At 51.6% G+C, this 23,910-nt stretch overlaps 2 long non-coding RNA genes across 3 annotated transcripts; one reads left to right on the top strand and one right to left on the bottom strand.

Moving 5' to 3' along the window:
* Positions 1-845: 845 nt before the first annotated feature.
* LOC135402545 (uncharacterized) lies at positions 846-20,287 on the bottom strand. Of its 2 annotated transcripts, XR_010425153.1 has the most exons (4): positions 8,234-8,856; positions 7,357-7,611; positions 2,572-2,883; positions 846-2,486 (listed from the first exon to the last, which is right to left on the bottom strand). It is a non-coding gene; the product is annotated as an uncharacterized LOC135402545 (long non-coding RNA). The 2 variants fall into 2 exon arrangements; XR_010425154.1 differs by lacking the exons at positions 7,357-7,611; positions 8,234-8,856 and adding an exon at positions 19,865-20,287.
* Positions 20,288-20,811: 524 nt separating this feature from the next.
* Positions 20,812-22,771, top strand: LOC135402544 (uncharacterized). Its single transcript, XR_010425152.1, has 2 exons — positions 20,812-21,504; positions 22,246-22,771. It is a non-coding gene; the product is annotated as an uncharacterized LOC135402544 (long non-coding RNA).
* Positions 22,772-23,910: the final 1,139 nt, after the last annotated feature.

Here is a 23,910-nt window from a genome sequence, read left to right as displayed (position 1 = left end):
GTCTCTGCTGCTGGTTGAGCGACAGGAGGTTTCTTGGCTCCAGCTCCTGAAGTCTCCCCTGAACATGGTGGGTTGGAAGGGTTGAGGTGAACACATACACTGTCCTGGGGGATTTGCATCTGGGGTCGTGATGCTGGTAGATCCATCGAGTTGCCCAATATTCCTTTGGAGTATTTGTGCTGAAAGTGCTTTCCTCCCACAGTGTCCTGGAGGGAACTCACCTTTCTTCATGTTGCTTCCTGGCTGCTTTCTCCTAAAAGAAAGTGTCTGTCGCTCTGTGCCAATGGTCAGGGATGGTGTTGCTGCCCCACCAAGATGTGCTGTGGGATCCTGGCCAGTGAGTCAGGTGGGAGTCCCAGATATCCACTGAATATAAGCTTGGCCAGCCTGTTCACTGCCCTCCCGGGCAGAGGCTGCCCTTCCCCTTGTGCCAGGAAGCACTGGAGAAATTAAATGTTGCCTGGGCTGCTTTCTGAGCCCTAGTTGGGGTTAGTGGACCCTGGAAGTCCCTGTGTTCTCCTGGTGCTGTATCCATTATAAACATGCTTATAGGAAGGACTATCCAGGGCAGAGAGAAGCCCAACCTGCAGCCCTTGAGCTGATTGAGGGTGAAGGAGCAGGTTGAGGCTTCATGTAGAATTTGTGTTGCCTAAAGAAAGCCCCTCCTGCCAGTTAAAACACATGGTCTCAGCTGCTTGGCCAACCCAGTCTGCCCCACATCCTCATCGTGTCCTGGCTGTGGCTTCCCTTTCATGCTCAGGGTTTTGGCCAGGCAGGAACAGCAGCCACCCCTCTGGAGGTCCCAATTCACCAGCCAAGCTGACTTCAAGGCAATAAAGACACTGTTTTAAACAAATCAAACCAAGTTTATTTTCACAAGAGAGTATCTCCAGTAATATTTTATTCATGGCTTCCAGCTCACACAGTTTCACTGCTTGAGATTCTCTGCATTAACATCGATGCCATGGAGGGGGACTGAGCTGATTCCACCTGGGACACACAGGATTAGTTCTTTTTGAGGGATTTAGTTCTTAAATATGAAGTGGATATGCCACTCTGTTCCCATGCTTGTGGTGCTATATTGGCACCTTCCAAGCAATTTGTGGGCAGGAGCTCTGCCCCTTAGCAAGCAGCTAGAGGATAGTAATGCAGCTAAGAGGACCAAGCTGTAGTTTTGCACAGCAAGTCTCCAGGAGTGCTGAAAAGCCAGATTTATGGAGAGAGGGCTGCATTCCTTCCCTGCTACACACTGCAGCATCCCCACCCACCAGCTGTGTCCCAGCCTCGCTGCAGCTACACCCCATCCCAGCAGAGGAGCCTTAAACGAGCTGCTTCATTCTGGGGAGTCCCACAGCCCCAAGCAGTCAGGTCTGGCTGTCCCTGTGTGTTTGCTCAGGGTGAAATTTGAGGGCTCCCATTTCTCTTTGCAGCTCCCTCCCTCCCACTTCATCTGAGAAGGTGTCCTCTGCTCGCCCTCGCTCCCGGGTGTCTCGGGTCTCACGTGTCTCCCTGGCAGTGAGATGGTCCTGATAATGGCCTGAAATATCCTTTGGTCTTGTAGAACTGGCGCAGCCCTGATCGTGTTACAGCTCCACTCATGATCTTGATCCTGCTTACTTTGGAAAATGGCAGAGGGATAGTCCCATCTGCTCCTAAGAAAGAGAGGAATTAGCAATTCCCTGTTCCTTGCCAAGGGCCAGAGCTCTGAAGCGTGACCTCTTCTCACATGTCTGTTGTCAGACGTGCTACCTGCCTGGGAGAACCCAGAAAGATTAGGACTTGCTCCCTTTGGCTCATGTCTCTTCCTTATTTGTCTCACTTTAGGACAAGTTTTTAGTCTGAATCGTTGGCTTATCCTGTGTAAATACCCAGGAGCCCAAACCTCCTTGCCAGGGTTTGCATGTCAGTGAGTTATGTTGATAGGAATTATCAGATCACAAAGAACCACCCTGTAACTCCATACCATGGGACAGCTGGGAACTTGTCCAAAACAAAATGCACTTCCTGAGCAGGGGCCAAGCAGCCAGATCTGCTCAGCTCCCGGGGCTCTGAGTCCACAGGCTAAGCTTGCCCTTGGGTTTAGTTCTTAACCCAAACTTCAGAATTGGGTGAAACCAACTTAAGTCGTGAGCTCAAAATCTGTCCCATTTGCTCCCCTCCAGCCCTGACAGACCAGAAAAGAACAACAGATTTAAACACTTCACAGCTGGAGCTCATCTCCTGCAAAAAGGGAGTAGAACTGAACACCAGGAGCTGATGCACAGACCCATTTCACGGTTTCTCCTGCACCCATTAAACAGAGGTGGGTTTGTAAGCAGGTGCCTCCATGCTCATGTGCCTGAGGCACGGAGCAGTTCCTGGAAGAATGCAATCCTGGCTGCTGTAAGAGAAGACCCACTGAGCTGTTCAACAGTGCCACGCTGTGTTTTAGGATCCTCAACAGAAAGAAGCGATGCCTCGGGAGCTCCTCCAGCGCTTTTGCTGCTCTTTAAGGAAGGCAATAGACTGTATAGTTATCACCTGAAATGGGATCAAATCCCTCCCACCAAACTATACAACCTACTACCTCACCTCCACAGAGCAGAACGGAGGTCTTGCCCAACTCAGGGACGCTGCAGATTCACAGATTTGCTTTCCTTGCACCACCTCCCTCCACGCTGGGTGTAGAAGTAGATGATGAGAACTTGGTGTAGAAGTAGATGATGAGACCTGAAGACCTGACTGTCTCCTTAGGAAAGACAGTAGATTGTATAGTTAGCTCAAAGGGAGGACCAGACTCCACAACTATTCAATCTACTACCTCAGCCTCAAGGACAGCTTGGGACCGTGGCAGCCTGAGGCACTGAGATGATCCTTATCCAGGCACCTGCTCCTCTGCAGCTCCTGTGAGGAGAAACACAAGAAAAATCATCAGAATTCATCACACCAGGGGAAAGGAGAGTCATATCCAACCTTGTCCTGGAGTGCTCCTTCCTTCTTTAAACCTCCTTCAGTCCACTTGGACTAGCCCTTACCTTGCAGTCTCACTGGCTGCAAACTTTATGCACCCAAGGGCGTACGGGAGCAGCAGCCCTGCCCTTGGAGCCCGGGGCCACACATGGAGATAGCAGAGCTCTCGAGAAACTGCAGCAACGCCAAGCACAGCCAGCCAGGCTGACCTCACCTCCTGAACACACAGCGTATCTAGAACAAACCTGCCAGGCCAGATAAGAGAATCCATCAATTTAGCTGCTGTGCACTCCAGGGAATTGAGCAGATTAGAAATAACTGAGTACAAGGAAGCTTTTAGGCTGCAAATGTAATGGTATCGAGTACATCAAGGCAGATCTTATTTCCTAAACAAATGAGTGCAACATGCAGCCGTGCTGTCCCTCTAATGCTGCAGCCCAGCCAGGAGGTATTAGCATGGATCCAGACAGACTGGCTTCCCCCCAAGCCCTTGGCTCACCTTCTGAGACTTTCTCATTCTCTGTACACCCAAATACAGATGCAAGGTATTAAGCTGGTAGTTGAAAAGAAACGTGTGAGGTTCTTTTGCAACGAGAAAGAATTCCCCTTGGAGATTAAAGGAAGCCATAATGATGAGGGAGCCACCAGTAGCACGCCAAGCACGTGCATCACAGCAGAGACCCAAAGACAACTTCCCATAGGAGCTCAACAGGAGATGTCCCCAACCCCCTCAAACGTGCTGCAGTGAGAGAGGAGGGGGCTAAGGCAGAAGTCCCCAAAGGAACAAAAGCTGCCTAATGCTTTGTGCTTCCACAGATAACAGCCAACAGCCTTAATAAGTAAGATTCCCAAAGGTTTGGTGAACCACTGTAGCTGGAATGCTTGTGAGAGTTTAGGGTGGCCTGGGGTACAAGGGAATCTTTGCAGCAGGTTTAGGAAGTACCCCATTCCTTTGCAGAGCTTTCCACGAGTCCTCCTCACTGGCATCCAACACAGCCCAGGTAATTCTCTTAATTTCCTTTGACAAACTGATCCTTCACGAGGAATGACCCACTGTGCCAGGCCATCTGGCCCAGGCCTCTCCTGCTGTGACAGGGTACAAACAATGTCAAAAACCCAAGGTGGCAGGGCTGATTCCTACAGCATTTAATACCCAGCCCATCCACAGGGCCAGGTACCTTCCATCCCAAACAGCCTGCTGACAGGAAATACTATTTTTCCTGTTTTATCAGCATAGAAAGTGGTGCACAGAGGTTGCTCATCATTCTCAGCATGTGCAACACCAGCCATGGTGGCAAGAAAACCAGTGGGTGCTGCACTGGTAGAGGACTGGTAGAGGAGATGGGTGGCCCAGGTGATCCCTCGTGATACACAGAAGCAGAGGATGCTCGTCCTTCTTGGTACTGAGACTTTTGGCAACTGACCTAGAGAAACAATTTTTCCTGATTCCCAATCTGGTGGCTTATATTTTAAGCATGTAAGCCAGATGTCTAGGCCAGGCATTTAAAAGGTCACTCTTGATACCATTGCAGAGTACAGGCATTTGGGCCAATCTCAAACCGTGGGTGGGAAATTACATTAAATAACTCTGAGATCACACAGATGTAATTATACATGGAGAGAGAAAAAAAAAAATCCCTTCTGACTTCTATAAGTAATCCTGAAAACAGAAGATTTAATTATAATAATTGTCTTAATGAATATAGGTTTTGGGAATACCCAGCTGCTGACTCTGCAATCCTGATCTTGCCAGGATCTGTGAAGAAAGGAGTCAAACAGGAGGATTTTAGAAATACTGTGCCCAGTAAGGATCACTAAGAGCATCCTACCCTTAGTATCACTGTCACACTTGTTTGTCCCATACAAATTGCAGAGACAGAAACACCCTTTCGTGATGGCTCATGGTCTAAACCACCAAGACAAAAGATGGGGAAAGAAGGGGAAGCAGCAAGTCCATGGTGAAGCCATGGGAAGTCTGGCTTCAGTCTCTGGTCACACTGCCAGGCAAAGGTTTACCTGGGCCAGCCTAACCAGGTTAGGACAGGAGCACATCCACCTCTCCCGACTGTCTTTGACAGCTCAGTGGTAAAACCCTGCTGGGGTTTCACAACGAGGCATTATGAATTAGTCATATATCCACTCAGCCACCAGATTTGTGCAAACTCCATATCTACCAAGATTCTCAGCAAAAATCCCACGACAATCACTGAAATGAGCCTTATGAGCTTTTTAAGCCCATTTTTCGAAGATTTTCAGATACTTGATTGTCAAGAACTGGATCTCTTTGAAAAACACCTTTTTCTGTGCAGGCTTTAAGCTAGCAGCTCTGTAATTTTCCCCTTCCAGATTCATAGGAATCCTTCAAAATGCCAAAATTTGATTTTTGTGAAAACACTTTATCAGTCTGTTTGAGACTGCAGGAAGTTCCCTGTGCTCAGAGTGTGTCACCGCATGGTCTCGCTGTCTAGAGGTGCTTGTAGGGGTGAGGAAAATTATCAGGTAAAGGATTAATATGTTTCTTCACAGCAAGATCCTCCAGGCTGGCATAAAAATGATATTTCCAGTCCAGCTTTCAGACTCCATTTTAGGATCAAGAGGTGACCTAAACTGTTCCTCATTTAGCGGGGCTCAGGGTGGCTCATGATGACCCCAGCAAACAACCCAAGGTGATGCCCCCCAAATTTTGGAGCATCTACAGACCAAAGATGCTCAAGCACAGCCAAGTCTCTACCTGTAAAACAAGGAAGGAGGGAGCCCACCTTGGAGAGTAGCTGGAAAGGCTCCGAAGCTTTGAGGAGCTGATCTGGTTTATTAAGGAGCACTGAATGACATGGAGGAGGGGGGGAGGAGGAAACCATAAAACAACAAAGTCGCTGCTTTAAAAGCTGACACTGCTTTCAGCCTTTGTGTAGCCGCGGTCCCGCGCGCCGGTGCCAAAACGTGCCGGGGACAGGCAGGAATTCTCAGCGGGAATTCAGGGCCCTCAGTCTCCAAGAGGATTTTCAGCCTCCCGGAGCACGGGCCGGGCTGGGGCAGGAGCGGCCCTGGCGTCCATGGAGCCGCCCGGCGGCGCCGGCACAAAATGGCCGAAGTGGCCATTTTGTCCCCTTGGCTTTGCCTGGAAGGGACCCGGCAGCGGCTCCACGTCCTCGCCTCGACACCTCGCCGGGACGGAAAAACACAAAGCAAACAGACCAGAAGGGAAAAAAAAAAAAAAAAAATTGAAAATCAAACCTAAAATAAGCAAAAAAACGAGCGTGGAAGGTTTCGGTAGCTCCCCGACGTCGCCGGGGTGTGCAGCCACGTCCAGCGCCGCTCGGAGCTGCGCGTGAGGCAGCGAGGAACCCGCTCGCACAAAAAAGCAGAAAACACCCCAAAAAACCACCTTGGGCCAACCCTTTGCTACGGGAAAGCAAAAAAGTGACATTTGCCAAACTAGCCACAGGGACAAGTGGCTTTTAACTTCTCCCAGGCCAGGTGAACCTCTCGGCAAAGCAAGGCTGACCGCCCTCCCAGGCACCCGGTCCTAAAGTTGGTATTAAATATCACGCTTTGAAACAGTTAATCAAAGGTACCGTGAATAGGGAAGGGGAAATGGAAGTAAAAATATTTCAAGTTCAATCCTGCAACAGCTCCTGCCTCTTAGCAATGCTTTTCCTCCATACGCTTTAATGACATGGGGAGTATTTCACATCAACTTCGTCATGGCATTTATTATTAAACAATTAACAGGTATCTTAATAAATAGCTGCTCATCTCTTAGGGGTTGTCTCGAGTCTGTCTCGAGTCCCATCAGATGTTTCTAAACATCTGGATTATCATTAATGAATCTGATATTTTTATCTACAATACAGGCATCTGTATCTTGCTTGTTACATGACTTATCTTTTATTAAACCTTCTTAAATACATTATTAGAGGTGGCCACAAAGGCAACGGTTTTTCTAAACGTTTGTGTATTTTCCTTGTAAATCTGCATATAATTCATCCTCTCCTGAAGCAAAAAAAAAAAAAAATCCAAGAATTTTTGTTACAAAAGACAGGCGCTACTTCTATTCCACAGAGTAATTTCTCCAAATACTAAAAATAAGACAAAAAAATATCTTTCAGGCTTATTTTTACCTGTTCTGTACTCAATTCTATAGGTTAACTCAAACATCTAAAGAAAGAAGAACCTTTTCTGTAATATTTTGTAAAACTCTTCTAATTAATACTGTTTTCCTCCTTGGAAAAGCTGCTCATGAAAGGTGTGTAGGTAACATAGATTTGGACCAAAATATTTAATTTTCAACACGAACCACCCGCCCAGTGCCCACCCAAGCAGCCCCAGCTCCAGGACCACCATCACCCGTGCAATTCCCTGTATTGTCTGTTCATAAACAAGCCAAGGAGATATGGAGGCAAATACCTTTCTGTGCAAGAAAAGCGATTTCACCTCTTTCTGCTCTCCTTCCCAGCTCCTCTCTGAAAGTGTCTGCTTCTCTCCACATGTCTGGACAGCCACTCAAGGAAAGGTAGGACGATCACTCCAACAATGCTGCCTTATCAGAGCCCGATCCCCCCACGCCACCGGACAGAGATCTACTCCTCGGAGCGTCCATGAACGAAACGACGTGACTACCAAATCCAAGACATACAGGCTACTGAAGGAAATGCAGAATCACTTTGGGGAAAAAAAAAAAATCGCTTTTATTTGGCACAAGTTCTGGTATTTTTGCCACGTTTCTGTGCAAAATTTTATGGCAACGCCACCAAGTTGCCTTAAACTTTCAAGGCGTGTTACTGTTGATGGCGTCTCTGTTGTGTATCACACCTTAACGTGTGCAGGATACACAGAGAGAGCAGTAAACAGGTTGTTATCACAGTTCAGCTCCAGCCTTGGGAGAAAAGCAAGGGCTTAAAAAGCCAAGAACAGCTATTGCTTTTAATATTTAAATTGAGATTTTTTTTTTATTCCTGAGATGAAAACTTTCAAGGCAAGGAGGCAATAAACAAAATAAACCCAAAAAAAAAAAAAAAAACCTAAAAAAATATTCTCCGGATTACATCAGCTAAATCCAGGCACTGCCAGCTCAGTGGAAAGGTCAGATATCGTATTCACCAAAAACAAGAGGACACACAACAGGTTAAAACGCTACCGTCCGGCAATGACCGGCTCTGATCATACCAAGCCGATGTGTAAAACCATCCGCCCGTCCAAAAAAACAAATTAGACAACAGTGCTCTCTGGTACTTTACAAATCCAGGAGAAAGGAGGGCTGTTTTATTGAATATAGCAAACAAACCTTTCCGTCCGGCTATTCCGTGCAGCCCTGCGACTCTGCGTGCACCGAGTAGCCTTACGCTGCTAACACAAAAGCTCACTTTGGCAATTCCAGGCATTTTCAGTGCTCAACATACGCCAAAACTACCCACTCTCTGACTTTGGGCTCGTTCCAAAAGGTCCTTTTTTTTTTTTTTTCTTTTTTTTCCCTCTCTCTCTCTCTCTCTCTCTCTCTCGCTACAGCCGGTGCCACGTAGAGACGGGAGAGTTGGGCTCAAATATGGCTGCAGCCTCCAAAAAAGAGCCAAGTCCCAGCGTCCCGGCTTCCCCCTTCCAGACGGAAAACAAAATGGCCATGGAGCAGCCATTTTGTTTGCTGCGGGATGGGAGGGAGAAGGGAAGGGAGGGGAGACGCAGGCCAGGAGGGAAGGATGGGGAGGAGAGGGAGGGAGAAGGGAGGGCGTCAATTCGGCAGGAACCCAAAAGCTCTGCAGCGATGCCCGGGTGCGTCCTCCCTTCCTCCCGTCCGGCCCTGCAGCAGGACTGGGGTGGAGGGACGGACATAGAGTCGGCTTTTCCAGCCCTCCCAGGCTGGTTGAGCCTGAGTTGTCCAGCCTGACAGGGGTTACACTTCCTTCCCTGGGCCTGGCTGGCACCTCCATCCCGCCCGCTGGCATGGGCAGGGTCCTGCCCGGCCGCTGCCGGAGCCGCAGGGATTGGGCTCTGCCAGAGCTCCCGATGGGAACCAGGCAGGAGAGCGGAAACCAACCCAGTAACATCAAACTCCTGAACTTCCCTGGGCAGGAAATGGTGTAAATAACACCCGCAGGGAGGGGGAGAGGAACCCGGCGCGGGCGAGGAGGCCTTGGGGACAGCACGGCCTCTGCAACCTGGATCCGAACGGCACCGGCGAGAGGAGCAACCCAAGCTCTCCTTGCTCAGTCCCGTCACGATGAGCCTGCCCCAGAAACCCAGGCTCTGTCCAGAAGGGCCTTGTGCCTGCAAAAAGCCTCACATAAGCTCCATGACTTTTATCTTTCTGCCCTTCCACGGACCAGCACCACAACTGCCCATCGTCTTGGGCAACCAGAGAGGCATTTCACTGCACCCTCATTCCCTAAAGCACAGGGCTGAGCTCCCAGCTAGCACCCAACAAGATGCACAGGTGAATCCCACCCTTGACCACGAACATTAAATCCCTTCAAATCCTGACCAAAAAAAAACAGTGAGAGGTTTTAGAGCAAGGCAAACACCTCGTGACCTTTTTTGAGAGTACCCAGCATGGAAAAGCCCTTAGGAGGACACAAACCAACACCCCCTGGGCTTTCCACTTCTGTAGGTGGGACAAGCGGTGACAATCAGGACTATTCCCAGGATTTAGGATGGGTAGGAATTTTCAGTGCCCTAAGGATGCAGGGAGCTGGAAATGCCAAAACCTAGCACATCTTTGAAGCTGTTACAGGACTTATAGGAAAATCCTCTAAGGAAGGTTGTTAATTGGACAAGGCACTTTTTGGCATATTCACATGGGATAAATTTAAGCACAGGAGGCTGGACCTGCCCAGCTTTAGCTGGTCACTGGGGAAGGAAATTTCTCTGCAGAGTAATTCCAAGCAGAAGCAGAATGCCAACATCTCGAGTTATCCTGTGAAGAAAGCTGAAATCTTAAGACTGTTTTTAATAACCACTATTCCTTACTGTCTGATCCCCACCAACTTCCTGCAAAGTAACCTAAGATGTCCAGGTGAAAATTGTTATGGATTTATTGCTTAGTAGCTTGCTATGATTGATTAGGCTTATTAAAATATCCCTGAAAATAAGCATCACCTGTAAAAAACTCTATTGAGAGCCTGCCCAGGATATCCTGACTTCATATGGACTTGGTCTCGAGCCATGTGACCTCAGAGGTAGGTTTATGCACTTCAGATTAACCTTGAAGTCTGGGAACTTTGAAGGCATTTAAGAGATTCAAGTCTGGTTAATTTTACTAGGATTTGGGAAGGCAAGGCTTGCTTGAAAATGCCTTTGCACAGAAAGAACAGTGCATTTCTCGTGCAATACTTTTGCAGGAGAAGCAGCAAGACAAGTTGCAGGATGAAGACCAAAGGGCTCTGGATAATTATAGCAATAGATAAGAATTATAGCAATAGATAAGGCCACATGCAGCATGTCAGGTTGAAGCTAAGAATGAAAACCAATTTCAGCTGCTCTGGCACCAATACTCTCTTCTAGAAACCCCCTGACAAACTGAGGAGCTCTTATTCTAACTGAATATAAACACAACAGAACAAGATACATTCACAAGACAGTCCCAGTAACAGGGTCCCTGGATCAACTAGGCAGCACCTTCCTGGTGGTCCTGAGATGAAGCAATATGGAATTAGGGACATGCATAGGGCTGGGATTGCTGAAGATATCAATAGCACACCCAAAATTGTCTATAGGCCCTCTGCACTAGTTGCTTATTCAATATATCCCAGTCAAATGGGGAAGTGCACAGGGTGGGAATACAGAGAACAAACAAAGGGGGGTGTTTGGGAGGCTTATGGAGGGGAGAGTGTTGACTGTGTAAGCAAGGGAATGAGATCAGGAATGCACAGGTTTTGTGGACCTGGGTTCCTGAGGGAGCCGAGACGGTTTGTGTCAGGAGAGGGAGGTGTGAATATGATTAAAATGCTGGAGCTTCACGAAGGGCAAGGGAGGATTTTGCAAGGGAGATATTTTTGCAGCCTCCAATCTGGGCTGCTGTGGGTTTAGTAAACTGGTGGTAGATTAAGACATGGTCATGAAAGGAGTCCCTTCTGCAGGATAGGCCTCTTGCCTCAGTGCTTTCTGCTCTCAGGTGCTGTTACTGTGCTCCCATTCAAGGCACACCCTTGACATTCCTGTTTGAGCTTCCAGTGGGCAGGGCTGTGACTGCCTGGGCTGGTTGGAAGCCAGGAGCAAAGGACTGGTAAGCACATGGCCCCATAATTAAGCCCTGGGAGACTCTCTTCTTCTGGGACATATCATTGCATGCAGGAGTTGGTTCTTGTTCTACACACACATCCTTGCTGCCAAGGACTGTCATTTGATAGTAGGCAGAGCACAGAACTCTCTCTGCCTTCAGGTCAGAGCTGGGTGGGGAGAACAAGCCTCCCTTTTCTGTTTGTGACCAGGACTCGTGAGAAAGGGTCTGTGATGCTGTCATGGGTTTGCAAGCCAGAGAACTCTACCCTTGTGCTTTAGCCCTGAGTTTTTTCCTACCACGCTGCAAGGCTGTGGAAATCAGCTGCTCACCATCATGTGTTTGAGTCGGAGGACTTCCTCAGCATCCAAGTTTCCCCTCTGGCTGTTTGCTGGAGCCTCTTTGGGTCTTACCCTCCTGGTCTGATCACATCCCAGTGAGCCTCTACAAACACAGCCCCACTGTCATCTCTCACATGCTCTCTCCTCCCCACATTGGCCATTTTGCTTCTGGGTCATGAAATTTAGAGTGGACAAAAATGTGAGTGAGAAGGTAACGGGGTTTAGCCATTTGGTGGTGAGAAAAACTTTCCTGGTGAACAAGAAGTGCTTTTTATTCCTTAGTTGGTGCATGTGGGTGAAGCAAATTGCCTTCTCTGGGTATTTGGATGGTTTGCCAGTGGTACTTTTCCTCGCTGGGCCTGAGCACTCTCTTGGGAGTTTTTTGGACTCCTTCATTTCTGTCTTGAGGGAACTGTGTGCACAAGGCACCCTCAGCAGCAACAAAATCATTTGGGAAGGGAAAAAACCCAGACTTGACAGCTGAGCTCCTGCATCCAGTCCTAGTGAGCCACTTTGCTTCTGTTTCCTCCTTTGGGAGACACATATTCCCTACCTGGGATGCTGAGAAGGTTAATTAGTTAATGTACTAATTAACCGAATGTGCTTTGAACAATGGAATTGCTTGAGGCAGTAGATCTCATGAAGGTCTAAGTCTAATACTGGCTTTAACAAGATTGGGCTCCCAGTTCTTATCAGCTGGGACACCTTGCCCTCAGCCAGAGAGAAAAGAATTGAACTTACATGCACTATTCATCCTATTGCCACAGCACTTCTGAGGTAAAAATGGGCAGAGTCCATCCAAGCTCTTTCCTGCCTGCTTCTCCCACCAAGGATGAAGGTGGAGCTGCCTTCTCACAGACACAGCTCTGGGGCTCCAGACCAAGAAAACACAGAAATCCAACCCAGGGTTTTTGACAACTTTGCTGGTCTTTTTGCTACATGCCCAGCAGTCTGTTTGTGACCCACATCCCATCCTGCTCCAAAGGATGCTTGCACACGAGGCAGTTTCTCCTCCCTCTTCCAGAAGATGGATGGTGGCAGAGATGGCAGAGAGCACTCTGCCTGCTAAAGTGAGAGGTGGCTTCACTTCCCACATCACTGGGACCCATCCCAGACTGGATTTGGAGCTGCATGAATCCTGCAAGCCAAACCACTTTAGACTTTGGCCAGTCCTGAGTTCACCCAAAAGACATTTTATGCAGCTTCAAGCATCTTATGTGTCTATGGAGGCAGCTGAACAGGGAAGTCAAAACCCATAGAGAAGGTCTAAACCTACTGAAAGGTTCCAATAGAGATATAACCACTGGAGCTGATGGAGACTGCCTTGATACAGAAACCTTTCTTGACCTTGCACTGCATCAAGGTGCCAAAGGTACCCCTCAAGAGTGACACTGTTCCCAGGCCATCCTGGGTGACCTGGACAGAAGAGAAATCGTGACAGTTCAGATTGCTCAGGGAACTGAGTTTGATTTCCCAACATGAAGCTAAATTCCCCTTCCACATCAGCTCTGCAAGCTCTGAAACTCTGCAGGTTTAGCTGAGTTCCTCCCCAGCTGGAACAGCAAAGGCAATGTCACAGCTATTTCTTCTGTGTCACATTTATACAATGCAAAGACCTAATCTTAAGAAGCTGAAAATCATAATTAGGCAGGCAAGAACCTACAGTCTGAAAAATTCATCCCTCTTTAGTCTAGTCTGAGGCGTGTATTGTATGAGACTCTCGAGGGCTGAGTTTTCAGAGCTGCATTTTCAGAACTGAACTGCTGCTGAAAGCAGGGCCCTTAAAATAAGCAAGATTAGCAAATGTTCCCACCTCCAGCAGTTCTGACAAGGACACCAACAGACAGATTTTCATCACCCTTTTGGCTGAGCCTTTCTGGCACTATGGACAGATTTTCTACATGCAAAGTTCTTTATAAAACTCCCCCCTATTACATAGGAATGGCACAGATTCCTAATTGCAGCCAAGTTTGACCACAGATACCATTACATAGATCCAGCCCTTGGCCCTCTTTGTGAATGCAAAAATGCCTTGGAGAAATAATATTAATATGGCTTTGCTAATTGATGGTGTTTTGTTGGCTTTGAAGCATCTGTTGATGGACCATCCGCAACTGTCATTTCCTAAAACCAGTTTTTTTCTTCTTGTTTATCTTCCCTGGCCTTGTTTGCACACAGCCACCACCCAAAAACCTCTCTCTGTCCAGGGAGTAGGATTTATCACTCCTATTTCAGTAGCAGCAGAACAATATAGGGCCTGTGCAAACAACTGCTGCTGTTTTCTTTTGCCTTTCATTTATTCCTTAGTGGTAAATCAGTGCATTCCAAACCAAACAAAAATCAGAAGATTTAGGACCCAAAGAGCAGACCAGAGCAAAATAATAGGGGCTGAGGACAGGTTGCATTTAGGAATGAAACAACAAGTAGGCCTTGAAAGCAAATTAAATGTTTAACCTGTGCTGCATTCCTCAAATTGTTCCTGGCTGTAATGACACTTTGGCACTCAGCAAATGGCAGGATCAGGTGCCTGGGTCCCTGAACACCACACAGGGAGAGAACTGGGCTGAGCACAGAAACTGCCCAGGGTAGGGACCATCTTTATATAGCGTGATGGATCCCCCAGGACACTCCAGTGACCACAAGCAAGAGCCCATAAGTGCAGGTCCTGCAGGATACTGGGACTGGAATCTACAGGAAAAACCTGTAGATTTTTGTCCCAACTCTGTCACCAAGCTTGACCTTTCAGAAGACCATAAAGAGCCATGCAAGCTTGAGCCACTGCATTACAAAAAAATACGTTGGCCCACACACCAGCTTCTCCTTTGACTTCATTTCAGCCCAAGCTGACACACTGGCCTGACATTGGAAGCCAATGCAGGGCTGCCACCTGTTTTTTGCATAGCTGGACAAGATTGTCAAGGAAAAGAATGTGAAAAGAAGGTGAAATGAATCCTCAGGAAACTACCAGCACTTCTCAACTTTAACAGCGTTCTTACAGAGCAGGACTGAGAGCCCCGTCCCTTCCACGACCACGTGGGGACCGCGCAGCCCGTCCTCAGGATCCCGGGGGATGAACGAGGCTTTGAAGCCGGGCAGCGGGACATAATCCACCTTTACCTGCTCGTGGTAAAGCTGAGCTCGGACGAGCGGGCAGTGCCTGGGGAGCTGAGCTTATCTCCGTGTTACAGCGATCTCTCTGAACGCCCGTTCAAAGCCCGGGGAAGGGGCTTTCCCTGGGCTCGGTCCCGCTGTTCGCAGCGATCCCGGTTTGCTGGAGCAGCTCTCCCGGGACTCCCTCTGGCCTGGCCGGCGCTGCCGATCCCAGCGGGGAGAGGGAGCAGACGCCGTCACGGCTCAGAGCGAGCCTTGTTCTCAGCCTGCCTGGAGTGGCCATGGCAGACACGGATAAAAGCGGTGCCCGGGAGGCATCTGCCTGCAACGAGGCGTGCGCGGCTGATGCGCAAGGATGAACAGATGGGTTGATTACACAGGGAGAAATGGACACTAATCGTATCCAGATTCACCAGCTGCAGGATTTCCTCCCGAGCCCTGAAGTACAGGAAGCCCTTACCTGCTTCGTTATCCTGTCTCTGTTCATTAGCCCCTTCCCCCGCCCGGGGAACCGCATCTCGCTAATCCCCTGGGCAGGGCAGGGCCGGGACTGCAAAACTGAGATGCAGATGGGAACTCCCACAGTGCTCAGGCATGGCTGGGTCCAGCCTCAGGTCAGGGGCCGATCCTGGCTGTCAGATCCAGCACAAGCTCCACTAGCTCAGGTTTCCCTACCCTGGGAGCTCGTTGCCAGACTCTTCTTTTGCTGCTGCCTCTCTGAAGAGTCTGGAAGATTTCAGGACTAACAAGAGCAAGTTGAACGGCAGAGACTGTGTTGGGGTTCAACACATCATTGTGTGTTCTCACATCTCTGCTGAGGTGCGGCCGCTCCTGGGGTGGAGTGTGATGTGTGTTAACAGCACATGGCTGATGGGGCCAGGGAGAGAAGGGGGTTTCGTGGATGGAAAACAGCAGAGGCAACCCCCAGCAAGCTGTAGGACAACTGGCCAGACTGAACTGGGAAGTGCTATTGGTGACCTCATCTCTATTCTTATTCCTGGGACACTGAGAGCTACTGAGTTGTTGGGTTTCATCACCTGCTTGGATTTTGTGCAGCCAGCTTGGAGAAGGAGCAAAGCCCTCCTAGGCCCCTTTGTCCATGTCCCTCTGCATCCATCCCAGCCCTCTTCAGCTGCAGTAATGTGCTTCCAAGGCAGAGTGGCTGGAAGGATGATCCTAGGTATACTCCCTTTGGGCCTGCTCAGCTCCCAGGTTCTTATCCTGATCCTTCTCCCAGAAACTGAAGCTGTTGATCACATTGGTATCAGCCTCTGACCTGACTTTTGGTGGAATCTCCACATGAGAACTGCTCGGTAAACAGTAAAACCCAAGCTGTTGCTCCGAGTTGGGCTTTTGGGACCTTCTCTCTCGCATGCCCAGGGTGCCTTCACTCCCAACCTGAGCTCAGGCTTCTGTTGTCAAACTTGGCGCAAGAAAATGAGCCTGCTCCCATCCTGCTGCCTGCTCCCATCCTGCTCCCATCCTGCTGCCTGCTCCCAAGCCACTCTGGCTCCACGTGCCAGGATGCCACGTGCTGCCCCTGCAGCCTCCATTCCCCTCACCAGAGCTGATGCCCAGTGCCATACAAGCCACGACTGAAGGACAGGAGAACCACTCCCTGAATTCTTGGTTTTACTCCCAGAACCTCCCTGCCCAGGCAAAGCTGCTTCAGGTCCCCACGCCTGGCACTGAAGCATCAGCACAGACCATCCTGTGAGTTCAAACCAGACCCTGAAGACTGAGCCAAAGGTGGCTGTGGCTGCCCTGCAGAGCCCTTAAGCTGAAAGGAGGAAGCAGCACAACGCTTGTCATGGTCTTGCAGGTGAGGAGAAACCTCCTGCCCAGTCCTGCGTGAGCCTGGACTGATCTGGGGTGAAGGGCCATCTCCCTTAGGCTCATCCTCTGTTCCCAAGCCCAGCAGGGCAGTGACACTGAGGTGCTGGCAGCAGCCACAGGACAGAACAGCACTGCTGTGGGAATGAGCAGCAAAGGTGCTTGCAAAGCCACCACCCCACAGACCTCCCAGAACCCCAGAACTGGGTGATATTTGGTTGTCATCACCTCGACAACACAACAACCACTTCTTAGACCCCACAGACCTCACTTCACGCATGTGTTGGTTGTGTCCTTCACTGGGCTACTTCTCTTACATTTCCTGTGGCCAGGACTATCCTGTGAGCGACCTTAGCATGCCAAACCCTGCGTATCTCGTGGGCTTTCCAACTGCAAAGCCAGACAGCACAGCTCAGTGCCCATGAGCAACCCTACAATAACAAACCAACCACCTCGCTTTGTCCTCCCAGGCCTCACCTTTGGCAGCAGCCAATTATTGAAGTTAAACAGTAGCTACGAGCAACTCCACCACAACAAACTGGTACTACAGAAAAAAAGCAGGGGGAAATTAGGGACTGAGAGAGGTGCAGGAAGGAAAATAAATGGTGTTCATTCTTCTGATGCCCAGATGTGGGGTGGTAGAGGGTGGATCAGATCAGGGTGTGTCTGGACACCGTGTTCTCCATGGTGCATGAAGCTTCCAGCATCAGCTCTCCCTTGGATGGGTTCCTACAAGGATCTTGCAAAACTTTTGCCCCCAGATCCATTGGAACAATTTGTGGAAAGCCTGAGGATGGGGCCTACAAAGCCCAGATTCAGTCTCACTGCCTTTTACCCCTTCTTTGCCTACCAGAAGTGGTCCCTGGAGTGGTGAAGCTGCTCACATGGATGGTCCAGCATAGGGGAAGTTTTTCCCCTCGGGTCTGGCCTGTGGAAACACAGAGCTCAGCGTTTTCTGCAGCTATAAATCAGGCAGTTCTCACCAATTTAAGTTTTGCTCTGAGTTGAAGGGGGGGGGGGGGCGGGTTTAAAAAAAAAAAAGAAAAAAGGAAATCACAATCCAAACTCTGCCTTGGCCAAACTTGGTCCTTTTAAGGAAAGGAAATTTCCCAGAGCCACCCTCGACAAACCTGGGGGCCTGATCCTGCTCTCAGGAATGTCTGTGCAAGTCCAGAGTGGCTCTGCTGCCGGCTGGGGGGTTACAGCAGCCGACCAAGGCTCGAGCCTTGGAGCAAAGCTCCTGGTCTCCTGCCGGGAGATGGAGCAGAGCAGCCCAAAAGCAAAGGGGTTTTCAGAGGCAATAAACAGCAGAAAGGTCCAACTCCCCATTTCAAGAATTCGTCCTTTCTGCTGAGCCATGTTCTGGAAGCACAAGCCCTATTTTTCTGCGAGCTGTGTGGAATAAAACAGCTGTGTCCCTTGGCTGGACGGCGCTTCCAGGGGTGCCAGATGTTTTGCTTAGGACACGTCAGAAGAGCCTTGCTTGAGTTCAGACTTTCTCTCCTCCCAGGCTGCTCACAGGAGCTTCAGTGGTTTGTTGGTTTTTTTTAATATCTGCCCTCCACCAGCTTTTCTCAGGGAAGCAATAGGGATTGGGAGCGAATTGGGAAAGGTCTGGTTTCACCCCAACCCCTGTTTGTATAAATAATCTGCAAGGGAAAAGCTGGACTGATGAGTAAAACACTTGTGCTTGCCTTCTCACTGGAATTAAGGGTCTGGATGTAACCTAGTGTGTACACACGCTCTGCTGAAGAGGGAATCCCAACACATTTTGGGGGTCTGACCCCACAAATGCCTGACTGCCCCTAGCTCCTGCAACAGGGGAATTTCAGCTTCTGAACTGAAGGAAAGTTGGTTGTGAAAACCTACCTACGGCTGTGCTGAACGGGGGTTCAGGGCTGGACCCTGGTGTCCCGGACACTAAACCAAGGTGCACGAGGTCACAGAGCTCCCTTTGAGGTCAGAAAGGTGTGCAACAGCCAGGACAACATCTCTGGGAGGCTCTCACCATCCTGCTGGGTGAGGCAATTTTGGGGATGTTCCCGGAGCATGGCTGATAGAGCCAGTGCAGGCTGGTGGGTCACGGAGCCAAAGTAGGGCCGAGGCATTTGGGTGCTTTGTGGCCAGTTCGGAGGTTTTACTGTAGGGCCACATGTCACTCACTGGAAAAGGTTTTTTCCAGAGAAAGGAGGAGGAGTGGGAAGGCTGGGCAGGGGGGACGAGGAGGAAAAATTTGGTGAAGGAGGAGGGGTGGCTTTCATGGCTCCGAGCGCCTGTGGAGTGCGCAGCGACCGGGAAGGAGGACCCTGCCCTGCAAACAAGCTGCTTTTGTTGTGTCCCAAACAGGCCTAAATTAAGTTTGACAGAAAGAGGGCAGATTCACCCTCCCCAGGGCAACCCCTGGGCCCGGGCAGGGCCAGGCCGGCCTGAGGAGCTTCGGTGCGGTGGTGCCAAATCTCGCCCCGGTGCGAGGCGTGAACCTCCACGAGGCAGGAGGTGCCGCGCGGCCGAGGAGGGCCCCGTTAATCATCCCGGTGCCCTCAAAAAGCAGCTTCCTCCCAGCAGCGCCCGGCTCGGCCCGAAGGCCGCCATCGCTCCAGGAAAAGCTGCCTCCGGAGCGCTCCCTCAGCCCGCTCCCGCCCCGCTCCCGGGCATCTCCCCGGCCCCGCGCCCGCCCTGGCACGCCGTGCCAGGCGTGGAAAACCAGCCAGCTTCTAAACAGTTAACGCTGACAAAACCAGACGGCTTGAGTTCCCTCCTTCCCGGATCGCTCCTGGTGTAATTCACCCCCCCCCAAAACGATATAAAATTATCCTCCTCCCCTGACCTCGCCCGGGTTGTCCTCGCTGCTGTCCTCCCGTCCTCCCTCTCCCTCCGGCCGCCCTCCCCGTGCCCCCAGCCTGCGCTGGCGTGGCCGGCCGGGAGCAGCGTGCCCACCGTGTGCCCGGTGCTGGGAGCTCCCACCACGTTTGCTGCGGCTGCCATGTTGAATTGCAAATCCGACATGATTCGACATATTTTTCCCCCCTCGGTGGTGCTCGGTGGGGAGTTAAGAAGCGCCCGGGTGACACGCACCCAGCCCCGGGTGGCTCTCGGGGACGTCCCGGGTGGTGGGGCGAGGGCGGGGAGAGAAATCACCCTCCAGTGCTGCTCCAAACACTGCACGTAGGGACCTGCCTGTCTGCTACACATCCCTCTATAGGAGACCGATTAAAGTCGGGTGTTTTAGCACCAAGGGCCGGAGGATTCGGCGGGAAGGGATTTCGGGGAGAGGGCAGGTTACAGCAACAACAAAGCAACGGAGCAACTGGAGGAACAAAACGTTATTTCAAATCAAAAGCAAAAAAAAAAAACCCCAACCGAACGAACAAAAAAAAACCAAAAAAAACCCCAAAATTAAGAGTGAGGTTCGATTTCGTACCAAGGCAGCAAGAGAGACGCACCGTGGAAGAGAGTGGTTTTGTTGTGGAGTAGTGGCTGGATTTAGCTCCGCTTATCCGGACAATCATCGGGGAAGGATCCTTTTCCGAGAAAGGCCAGTTTGAGTGAGACAGCTTTTTTTTTTCCCTTCTCTCGCTCGCTCTCTCCCCTTTCCTTCTCCTCGCAGCTCAACGCCAAGAAATGGGCGGTGCCTGGATGCCAGGCTCCATCCGAATGAGACACCCAAGGCCAACGGAGGCTGGCACAAAGGCGAGCTGGCAGGAATTCCTGCACTCGGAGCTGCGCGCCCGTGGGACGAGCCCGCCACCTCCCAAAAAATCAACCTCCGACACCGCCCGCTCCGGAAAGTTGCCCCATTGGGCTCGAGAATGCCCCATGAGGCTCAAGCACAGGGCAAAAAAAAAAAGGACAAGGGGAGGGAAAAAAAAAATCCAAGACCTTTCTTTGCATCGACACAGGTTAAACAAAAGGCCTAGGGAGGTGGATTATTTTTTTTCTGCCCTCCTCATGCTCCTTTTCCCGCCTGCCCATGCCTCTCCTCCCTCCTCTTGTCCTCCATTGCCATCTCCCTCGCCCGCCGCCCCGGCGTCCAGGCAGAAATGAGCCCTTGGCTCCCTCCTTCCTGGTTTTAGCACGACAGGAGGTGGCGGGTCCTTGAATAGGAACACACACACCCAACGCGAGAGGGACCCGATGGGGGGAGAAAAAAAAAGAGGACAAAAAAAATTTATATACATACAAACAACAACCCACCCAGCATGGAGGATGGTTGGGAGCAGTCGCTGCCAAGGGTGGCGGATTGGGGGCGGTTTGGGTGCCAGGGGGTATTTTTGGCCTTATTTTGTTGCTGCTGTAGCACCTGGTTTGTGCCGATTGTAAAAGGGAGTCGCGTCGGGTTGGGGAAGGGAGCAGAGGGGGGGCAGCTGGGGTTGGTAGCGCTGCTGGGGAGATGCCAAAAAACCAAAACAAAACACGTTTTCATTTTGTCTGCACCAGCCTGGGCGCAGGCGAGCGCGGGAGAGAGGGAGGGAGAGGGAGGCGCACGCCAACAGAAACCCGCCGCGCTCAGACGCGGGCCTGCGGCCACGTCCCTCCGCAGCCGCCCCAGCAGCCGTTCCCGCTCCCTCGTCCCCCTCTCCCTGCCCACCCGGCTTCGCCTGCCAAGTCCGAGTTGGCACAGCTCCCCCGGCTGCGCCGAACAAAGCCGTCACCCATCCCCGAGCCGGCGCTGACAGTAAGCAAAGTGACAGGCGCATCTTCCGCATGTTAATCCAAACGGCAAGAAGGCGAACGAGCAGCGGAGGCCCCCCCTTGCCATGCACACACACACCCCCCCTCCACCGACCCACGCACCCCACCCTTGGCACCCAACGGCCCCGATGGCCTCGTGCCGGGATGGCGAGGCCCCTGCCGGCGGGAGCACCGAAGCCTCCTCGTCGGCGAGGTTTAAATCGAGCCGAAGCCCTGCTCGGCGGGCAAACGAGGCCACTCGGCATCTGCTGTACCTGTTCCCGCTGCCTTCATCTCGCCTTGGAACCGTGACAAGAGCGCACTCGCCTCTGGTGGGCTCTCAAAGCCGCGGGTCTGTAACCCTTTGCAGGAAGTTGGCACCGATCCCAGGTAGGACTTTACTCCCCGGCTCTCGCTCTCTCCCCCCACCTCCGCCTCCCGCTCCCTCCCCTCCGCTCCCCCACCCATCCTGTCCCTTGGGCCCCTCTTGCGTCCCCCAAAACACCACGCGGGCCCCGCTCCCTCTCCGCCGTTCACCCGCCTCGTCGGCCGGGGGTAACGTGGGGGGGCGGCCGACGGCTGCTGGGTGCCCACCGAGCCCCTCGCGCCCACCGCCCTTGCACACGTACCCTGGAAGGATGACCTGGGCAAGACAGAGAACAACAACTTCCTGCTCTGGCTCCCTAAAACGCCTGTTTCCACGCAGGGTTTAGGCAGCGCGGCGAGACGGGGGGAGCTGGGAGGAGGTTTGGGGGTTTGTCGTCATTGAACCAGGCTTTTTTTTCCTTTCCCTTTTTTTCCCCCTTTTTTCTTCTTTTTTTTTAGCCTTTTTTGCCTTTTTTTAGCCTTTTTTCTATTTTTTCCTGCCCTTTTTTCCTTTTTTTTTTTTTTTTTTTGTGCCTTTTTTTTCTGTTTTTTTTTTTTTTTCCGAAACATATATTTTTGCCCGGCAGCCCAAACCCAACGCAAGAGGAAAGGGGGGGAAGAGAAATCAAATGGGAAGAGAATAGCTCCAAGTCGGCAGGACAATGCACGGGAAACGGGGAGATTAGAGTAGCTCTCGAAATCCATCACGCCCGCCCCGTTTCTGAACCGTTCGCCCCCGCGCCTCGTCTTTTTTAATTCTCCCAGCTCCTGAATTATTCCAGTCCACGAGCGGGAGGAGAGCGCACAGTCCAGAGTCCCTCAGAGCTGCCAAGAGCATTGCAACAGGAAAGAAAGGAAGCGAGAGAGGGAGAGCCAGGCAGAGTCCTCACAATCGAGCAGCGAGAAGAGCAAGGAGAAATTAACATCCAATTAGTGCCGTGTTTAACGAGGGAGACAGAGGCGGCTGTTGTTTTATTGCCCTGTTCTTTTCAGGCGCATCTGACAGGCAGCAGGGAAGGCACCCCTGCTCCGAGTGACGTCATCATATTTTATTTTTTAATTATTTCCCCCCCCCCTCCTCCCCCCACGTCTTTCCTCCTTTAAGTTTCGCCCAGACGATCTCGGCAACTCGGCCAGGGAAATTTGGGACTTTCTCGCATTCAAGCCACCGGCTCCCCCCTTCCACCTCCAGCCTCTCCCCCCCCACTCCGTCCACCGACACCAACCCCGGAAAAATAGCCGCGCCAACCCACCCCAAAGTCTTTGTTCTTCCAAATAAAAAAAACAAAAAGGAAGGAGAAAAAAAAATAATAAACGTTGGGATGAGAGCCGGAGGGAGCCCGGAGGAGGTTTCTCCGCGTGCGCGTCCGAGTGCGTGCGTGCGTCGGTCCCCTCTCCCGTCCCTCTCCCCAGACGCTCGCTCGCCTTGTAAAACTTTGCGGCATGTGACGCTGCTCCGGCCTCCTCTGGCAGCTTGACAAGAGCCGCCCGGCCGCAGAACGCAGGCGGCTTTTAAGGGAGAAACTCCATTCCGAGGGATTAGAGGATTCACATGCTCCCAGCGAGGGCCGGCGCCTCCAACAACGGCGGCGGTGGCGATGCGGACCCTCGCCCCGCCAGCCCGGCCGTGGGGTCACGGCAGGGGGAGAGGAGCTGAGCTTAAAGCTGGGGAGGCTTTTTCCCCCTCCTGCCTCTCCCCTGGGATGGAGGGCCCAGCACCATTCAAGCACCAAGGGAGGTGCGTGGGGGCCACGGTGGCCACAGGGAAAGCAGTCTCGGCCCATCCCATGTTGCCACCTCTTCCCCAAAAGGCCCAGGTCTCCTCAGGGTGGGATGAAACACCGCTGGCTCCCCATGAGAGCTCTGCTATCCCGGGGGGGACAGGGCGGCTCAGCTTGGGGGGATTTGAGGGAGTTTCCCCACCCAAAAAGGCCCAAAGCAGGCAAGGGAGAGCATTGAAGCAGCTTCCCCACGTTCTTCCCGTCCTCTTACCAGCCACCAGCAATGGATGGAGCTGCCACTGCCACCGTGGCAGGTCAGGGCACCGTGCTGAGCTTTCCTGTCGTGCCCTTCATGGCCTCTTCTCCTTGTTTCCAGCTGGGATTTCCCTTGTTTAGAGGGGAATAGTGCAGTAGGACCCAGCTCCTCCAAAACCCCCTGCTTTGGATGAAGGCCATCCCAGAGGACAAGGCTGCCCCACTCACAGCAAGGACAGGGCCAAGTGAAGACAAGGGGACAGGGACAGGGCCGCTGGTGCCTGGGTCCGGCCCAAGTCCCCACCCTGAGCATTTCCTGACACCAGCCGTTCCCACCACCCTGGTGGCAGGATCTCCTCCGTGAGGGTTATTATCTTACATATATATGTGTTTTTTTTAAGGAATTATTTGCCTACGTGGAGCCCGGCGCTGCGGCAGAACAGCGCAAACAGCC

Source organism: Pseudopipra pipra, chromosome 25, assembly GCF_036250125.1.
Source record: "Pseudopipra pipra isolate bDixPip1 chromosome 25, bDixPip1.hap1, whole genome shotgun sequence".
In the NCBI taxonomy this organism is placed as follows: domain Eukaryota; kingdom Metazoa; phylum Chordata; class Aves; order Passeriformes; family Pipridae; genus Pseudopipra; species Pseudopipra pipra.
The sequence above is the reverse complement of the archived record's forward strand: the minus strand, read 5'-3'. Positions and strand labels throughout refer to the sequence as shown.